The sequence below is a fragment of the Petaurus breviceps genome, unplaced genomic scaffold (assembly GCF_028583685.1).
Source record: "Petaurus breviceps papuanus isolate PSGF00001 unplaced genomic scaffold, PetGlider_PUasm1.0 90760, whole genome shotgun sequence".
In the NCBI taxonomy this organism is placed as follows: domain Eukaryota; kingdom Metazoa; phylum Chordata; class Mammalia; order Diprotodontia; family Petauridae; genus Petaurus; species Petaurus breviceps.
The window spans coordinates 13086774-13093761 of record NW_027187338.1 but is presented as its reverse complement, the minus strand read 5'-3'; positions in this window follow the sequence as shown (position 1 = coordinate 13093761).

The window sequence follows — 6988 nt, the reverse complement described above, 5'->3', positions numbered from 1 at the left end:
AGGGAGACCCTTAGTATAAAGTGGGAAGCTGTCACATCCTAGCCCTGCTGGCCCTGCAGCAATTGTGATTGTTAAATTAGGGAAAGCTCCCTAACAATTTGAGCTGGGAGCAATAATAGTCACTGAGTTTACATATAGTACCCTAAGGTTTGCAAAGCCTTTTACTTGTTTGTCTCCTTGGAGCTTCATAATAACCCTTAGAAGTAGGTACTGATCCTGCCTATTGAAGACACTAAGCACAGAGAGATTAGGTGATTTGTAGGCAACTAGTACTCATCAGAAGTGGGGTTTGAGCCCACATCTCTCCCTAGTGTGAGTCCATAGCTCCATGCCCCCCATGCTACCCTGCTCCCTAAGGAATCATGTAAATATGATGTAATTTGAGGTTAGAGTGAGCATGAGGAATAGAGGATCCTAGAAGGCTTCACAGAGGATGTGACTGAACCTTGAAAGAAGAGAACGTTTTGAGAGGAGATGAGGTGGAGGTAGTAAGGAGGATAACAGGAAGAACCCTTTGTAGTTCTTCTGTGTTCTGCTCCCAAATTGGGTAAGGGACAGGACATACTGAGAAGGTTCCAAGGTACAAACTGATGCCTCCCCAGTTGGGAATGAGGAAAGACCAAGGACAGATTTCCCCTCAGGGTGAAACTACAAGTACTGAATGTGTCAGGCAATAGCTAAAATTTACTTAGCTAATTAAGGCTTGTAAGGTGTGGTTTGTCCTTTTTTCTAGAAGAGGACCATGACATCAGGAAGATGATGACTTGACTTGCAGTTGACTTTGATTTGAGTGAGGAAGAGCTTTGCAGTTATCAGTCTCACTTTCTCCTCCAGAGTCATCTGGGTCTAGTGGCTGTAATAGTAATGTAATTTATATATCCCCCTGTATTGGCTTGGTTTTTGGATTGATCGTGTTAAAACTTGTGAATCCCACTTGTGGCATGGACTTGTTGATGTGAAAAGAGAGTGCTGAACTGGGAGGAGCTGGTGACATAAATTTAGAGAGACATATGCAAAGAGAGAGGCAGAAGAACTTTTTGGAGGCAGCGTCTTGGAGGCAGAGAGAGAAGGAGAGGATTGCTGAGGGCCAGTTTGAATTGCCCAGGACTTTTGATAGCTGCCACCCAGAGCTGCCAAGGACTGAGGAGACATGGCTGTGATGCTGGTACTTTGTCTGTTTTGATGTTGTTTTGCCAGATTTGTTCACTGATGAAAGATAGTCCTGTTGTTGCAGAGGTTCTGGAAACTTGCTGTTGGTTCAGAGCTCCTGAAACTGTTCTGCAGACAGAGAGTGAATTCTGTCCACTGGTGAAGGACAGTACAGCTGTTGCAGAGGATCTGGAACCTGGCTATTGGTTCAGAGCTCCTGAGACTGTTCTGCAGACAGAGAGTGAATTGTGCCCACTGGTGAAGGCCAATGCTGTTGTTGCAGAGGTCCTGGAACCTTGCTGTTGGTTCAGAAGCCATGAAGAAGGATTTTCTTGTTGTATGTTTACAGAAATCCTGGAAGAGGGTTTTGCTAATGTTTTCAGGGGTCCTAGGACTGTTCTGTAGACAGAGAATGAATTAATGAAGACACTGACAATGTATCTTGTGGCCTTGCTAAGCTTTGTCTCCCCAGGTACAAAGATTGCTGAGAACTTGCCTTGGGTCAAGATGAAGAAAAGACCTCTCTTTGGGTATTAAATGCTGTGCTTAAGCTTGTTGTAACTCTGGGGTAGATTCAATTGTGATCCAAGAGTGGGGGAACTTTTGCCTTTTTTGTGCTCTGTGATTGACCAAATGAATGTAATTTTCTTATGATTGGAAACTAATCTCCATTTGAGAAGAGCGGCTTTGTGGTTGACTAAATGAATGCACAGCCTAGGGGTGGAGTAGTACTTAGAAGAGGGTTTTTGTGATTGAATAAATGAATTATAATGTCCAGGGGTGGAGTAGTACTTGGAGATTATTGAATTATACTTGGTGAATGCTGTATTTTGATTATGATATATTTTGATTTTCTCTGTTCTTAATTTTTCACTGAATAAAATGGAGAGCACCTATGCTGGTATTTTGAACCTTGGGAAGTTGCCTTTGCTTGGCATTACAGTGGCCAGATGTAGATCAGGATGACTAGAGACAGTCCAGGATGCAGTGAGAGACCTTGGCCTTTTTAAGCTAAAATCTTTCAGAGTTCTCACTTAGAATAAGGCAACACCCATTCTGTAAACAGGTCTAAGAAGTGAGTCAAGAGATGTCCCCTGTCTGGGGGGAAGTGAAAACTTCTCAGAACTTCCCTCTCCCCTCTCCCCACCCCTTCATTTCTGATGTTAATCAGAAGCAAGCTCTTTCAGGAGGCTTTCAGATTTCCCCACCTCTGTGGGCCCCTTCTCCCAGCCAGTGGGAGTCAGGGACAGCCTGAGCTCACTCCTCCCCCATTGCCTGAGGACCCTTCCCCTCTTTCCCTTGCTGTCAGTCAGCATCCTTGTTCTTTGTAAGCCATAGTGGTGGGCTTCTCTGTTGTTTGCCATTGGGGAAGATTTTCGAGCCATGACTTGAGCCCACCTCTTAGCCAATGGGAGAAGGGATGGAGTGGGGGGGGGGGGCATTGACTGTGTTAGGGTATAAATTCTTGTTCTGCCTTTTGTAATGCGCCTTTCCTCATGATCAGTTATGGAGAAGACCGCCCTCTTCTCCAGTGGAAGAAAATAAATTCCTGTTCTTATCCTAAGAGATCTCCTTGTTCTTGGTGAAATTTTGGATGAGGTTTTTCATCACAAACACCCCTTTAAAAAAAATCAAAGTGGGAGAGGAAGAAGGTTGCTGGCTAAAAGAGAAACAATTACTATTTACATTCACTCTGAGCTACTACCCTGTGTATGTATATATGTGTGTGTGTTTTAAAATCCTAATTAATAAATATTTATTTGGTTAATAAAACCAAATAAAGTGGACAATTCCACATATAAAAGGAGGAAAATTGTACATGAAAACTTAAGAGTTCTATTAATCATAGCTTATTTTTCTTTTTAAGTATATGTTGATGTACACCATGTCTTCTGAAAGCCTTAAATCACAATATACAAAACACCTTGATGATAAGTGATGATGTTGAACATGACTCCACTCTTCCTTCCCCCAACTGATCGATGAGCAGGAATTTCATCCTAGGGTAAAATCCCTGTTGAGTGTTTCCCCATTCTTCCCCATCCCCTGCCCCCCACTGGATATTTCTCCATTCTCCCCCATTCCCTGCCCCCATTGGATATTTCTCCATTCTTCCCCATACCCTGCCCCCCACCGGATCTTCCCCATCTTCGCCCATTCTAGGTTCCCTATCCGTCAGCCTAGGGTAAACTTCGTGTGCACAGGAAATTCAAATATACGCTGTCAAATCACTGATTGTAGTCTCGGCTTACATAATGTGACTATTGTAATCACTTTAAAAACCGGCACATTGTCCATGCCAACTCACTGTCTGATCTGGGTATGTGACCCTGGCAGTCCAGCGGTAATAAAGTACACTTCCAAATTTTACTCTCAGGGATCTTTTGTCTCTCTCCTTTCAGCTCAACATAAATTGGAGGCCCTAGTGAGATCTGCAGTGTTCTGTGCCACTGCAAAGATCCCTGAATAAGAAGAGCTTTTGACCTTGGGAGGTAGGCATCTGCTCGCCCCAATCCCTAGGGAGGCTAGCCCCTGAGGACCTCCCAGGGCCCCAGGTCTTGAGGAAGGAAAGATTGCACCTGTCTTCCAACTTCGACTTGCCCCTCATTAGGCCCTTTCATGGATCCAGAACCTCCAGTTCGGAGGTGAGTGAAATTCTGTCTTGTTTTCTGGTGGGGGGCAGGGCTAGACGTAGCTGGAGTGCAAGGGGCATTTCCTCCCTGGGCAAAGCTCGAGATGTCGTCCCTCTTGCCCATAAGTGGTCCCAGCTGGCTTGGTTAATGTCTATTTGTCTATCTTTTTATGTGTCCTTTCCATTCTGTGTTCGCAAAGTTTTGTCTTGAGCTCATTTGCTTAAAGCCTCCCCGTTTTTATTCTGCAAAGCAGGTATTCGAGTGACTATCAGATGAACACCTTCAAGGAAGCTTTTCTGATTTCCACTGGAAAGATATATTTGTTTATAAGACTATACTGTTTGTCTGTCTTTTTGTCCTAGAACATGGGAGGTTCAGTCAGCACATCAAAAACTCCCCTGGGTTGCATACTAAGCCATTTTAGAGTAGCCTATCAGGACAGGGCAGATTATGGGGTCCCTTTGAAGAAAAGGAAACTCATTTCCTATTGCATGAATGAGTGGCCCACATTTGGGGTGGGCTGGCCCTCACATGGAAGTTTCAACAAGCAAATTATCTAATCAGTGTGGTGGATGGTCACAGGGAATCCAGGACATCCACATCAGTTCCCTTATATTGATGTCTGGCTAGACCTCATCACCTATCCCCCTCCCTGGCTTAGGAACTGTTCTTTCAAAAGGGGTATCTGAATCCTTGTGGTCCACCTGCTCTCAGACACTCCTATTGACCCTGAGGCCCCTGAAAATGCCCAAGCCCTAAATATTGCTTTTGTTTCCCAGTCCACCCCTGACATTAAAAGGAAACTCCAGAAACAGGAGGGTTTTGAGGTTATACCCCAGCTGGTAGAAACCGCCCAAAAGGTTTATGACAAAAGGGACAGCTCCTCTGACAAAGCAGACAAGAAGCTTACCCAGGTCCTTGTGGCTGCACTTCAGACTCCCAAACAGGGTGCCCGAGTAGGTGCCACACCACGTGGTGCCCACCCCCCTCTTGCAAGGGACCAATGTGCCTACTACAAGGAATTAGGCCATTGGAAAAATGAATGCCCCCAGGGAAAAAAAAGCCTTGGGAGCAACCCTGTCGCTCTCCAGAGGTTCTAGCACTCACTGATTTTCTCACTAGACCCCCATCTACCCCAGGTTCATCTAAAATTGGGGGGCACCCTGTCAATTCCCTGGTGGACACCAGTGCTTCGTACAGCATTCTGACTCAACCCCTTGGCCCCCTCACTTCCAAGACCTCCCCTGTCCAAGGGGCCAGTGGGGAGAACTTATCCTGCCTAAGGAGCTCAGATAGGGTAGTGGATTTGGGAAAAGGCACTGTAACCCACTCCTTCCTGGTTATGCCTGACTGCCCTTACCCTCTCCCAGGCTGGGACCTGTTACAAAAGTTTCAAGCTACTATTTCCTTTGGTTCAGGCCCCTCGGCCTTCCTAGCAATTTCTCCCTGCCCCCAGCTTCTATCTTGGTCACCATGCCTCTAGCTGCCGAGTTTCTACTCCATGAAACCACCTCTCCTTCTAACGCATCCCCTTTGTTAGCAAGCCTCCTTGAATCACACCCTAGGGTGTGGGCAGAGACCAACCCCCCTGCCTAGCCTCTCATCATCCTCCTGTGGTTATGCAGCTCCTTGCTACTGCCTCCCCTGTTTCCATCTGCCAATATCCCATGTCCTCCAAGGCCCATCGAGGCATTGCGGTTCACAATTCCTGGCTGTGGGAGGCAGGAATTCTAGTACCCTGCCAATCCGCATGGAACTCTCCCCTTTTACTCATCCACAAACCTGGCACCTCTGACTTTAGTCCCGTTCGGGATCTGCGGGAGGTAAACAAGTGGGGAGAGACTATTCACCCAACTGTTCCAAACCCCTATACTCTCCTTAGCCTCCTTCCCCCTTTACATTGTGTCTACACTGTCCTGAATCTCAAAGATGCTTTCTTCACTATTCCCCTGGCCCCTGATAGTCAACCCCTTTTTGCTTTCACCTGGATAGACCCTGAGGGTGGGTATTCCAGCCAGTTAACCTGGACATGTCTGCCCCAGGGTTTCAAGAATTCCACTACCCTCTTTTATGAGGCCCTCCATAAGGACCGATATCCTCTTCCACGAATCTCACCCCTTTTGCTCTCTAATTCAGTATTCTGCCACTACTGGGTCCAGACCCCTTTCTTGGTCCAGCCCAGAGCAAAAGGCTTTTGATACCCTTAAGGCCACCTTGGCCTCAGTGCCTGCCTTAGCCCTACCTGATATTACCAAGCCTTTGCATCTTTTTGTTGCTGAATTGAATGCGGTGGCTAAAGGAGTCCTTACCCAAACCCTGGGCCCCTGGGGCCACCCTGTCCCTTATCTTTCCAAATGTCTAGATTCAGGGGTTACTGGCTGGCCCCCTTGCCTCTGGGCTGTCACTGCAATGGCCCTCCTTGTTAAGGAAGCTGATAAGCTTTCCTTGGGTCAGCCCCTTTCCATCTCCACCCCTCATTCTGTGGAGACTCTCCTCTATAGCAATCCTACCCGTTGGCTCTCTAACTCCCGACTAACCCAATACCAGGCTCTCCTCCTAGATCATCCTTGTCTGACTTTTTCAAAAACCTCTGTTCTTAACCCTGACACTTTGCTCCCTGACCCTGAACCTAGTCCATACTCCCCCGCTGTCCACAATTGCCTTCAGGTCATTGATCAGGTGCAGGCTGAGAGACCCCATCTCACTGACACACCCCTGCAGAACTCTGACCTAATCCTCTTCACTGAGGTCAGCAGTTTCCAACGCAGAGATACACAGGGCTGATGCCAAGATCATCGCTCTGGCCTCTTGGAGGGAAAGTCAGCTAACATTTACACTGATAGCCGGTATGCCTTTGCCACAGCTCGCGTTCGTGCTGCCAATTACCGTGAACAAGGTCTCCTGACTGCGGCCGGCAAGGCTATCAAGAACCAGGCAGAAATCCTGTGCCTTCTTGACTCTGTCTGGCTCCCCTCCTGCGTTTCCATCTTTCATTGTCCAGCCCATTAAGTGGGTGACACTCCAGAGGTGGTCGGTAACCGGGTGGCAGATGTGGCCGCCTGCCAAGCCGCTGTGTCCTCCCTTTCCCCAACTGTCTGTTCCCTTATGGAAAAGCTCACTCTACCCATTTCCCTTCCTTTTCTGAGGCGGATGATTTCTTTGCCGGTAAATCAAAAGGGAAAAAGGAAAAGTCAGGTTGGTGGCTC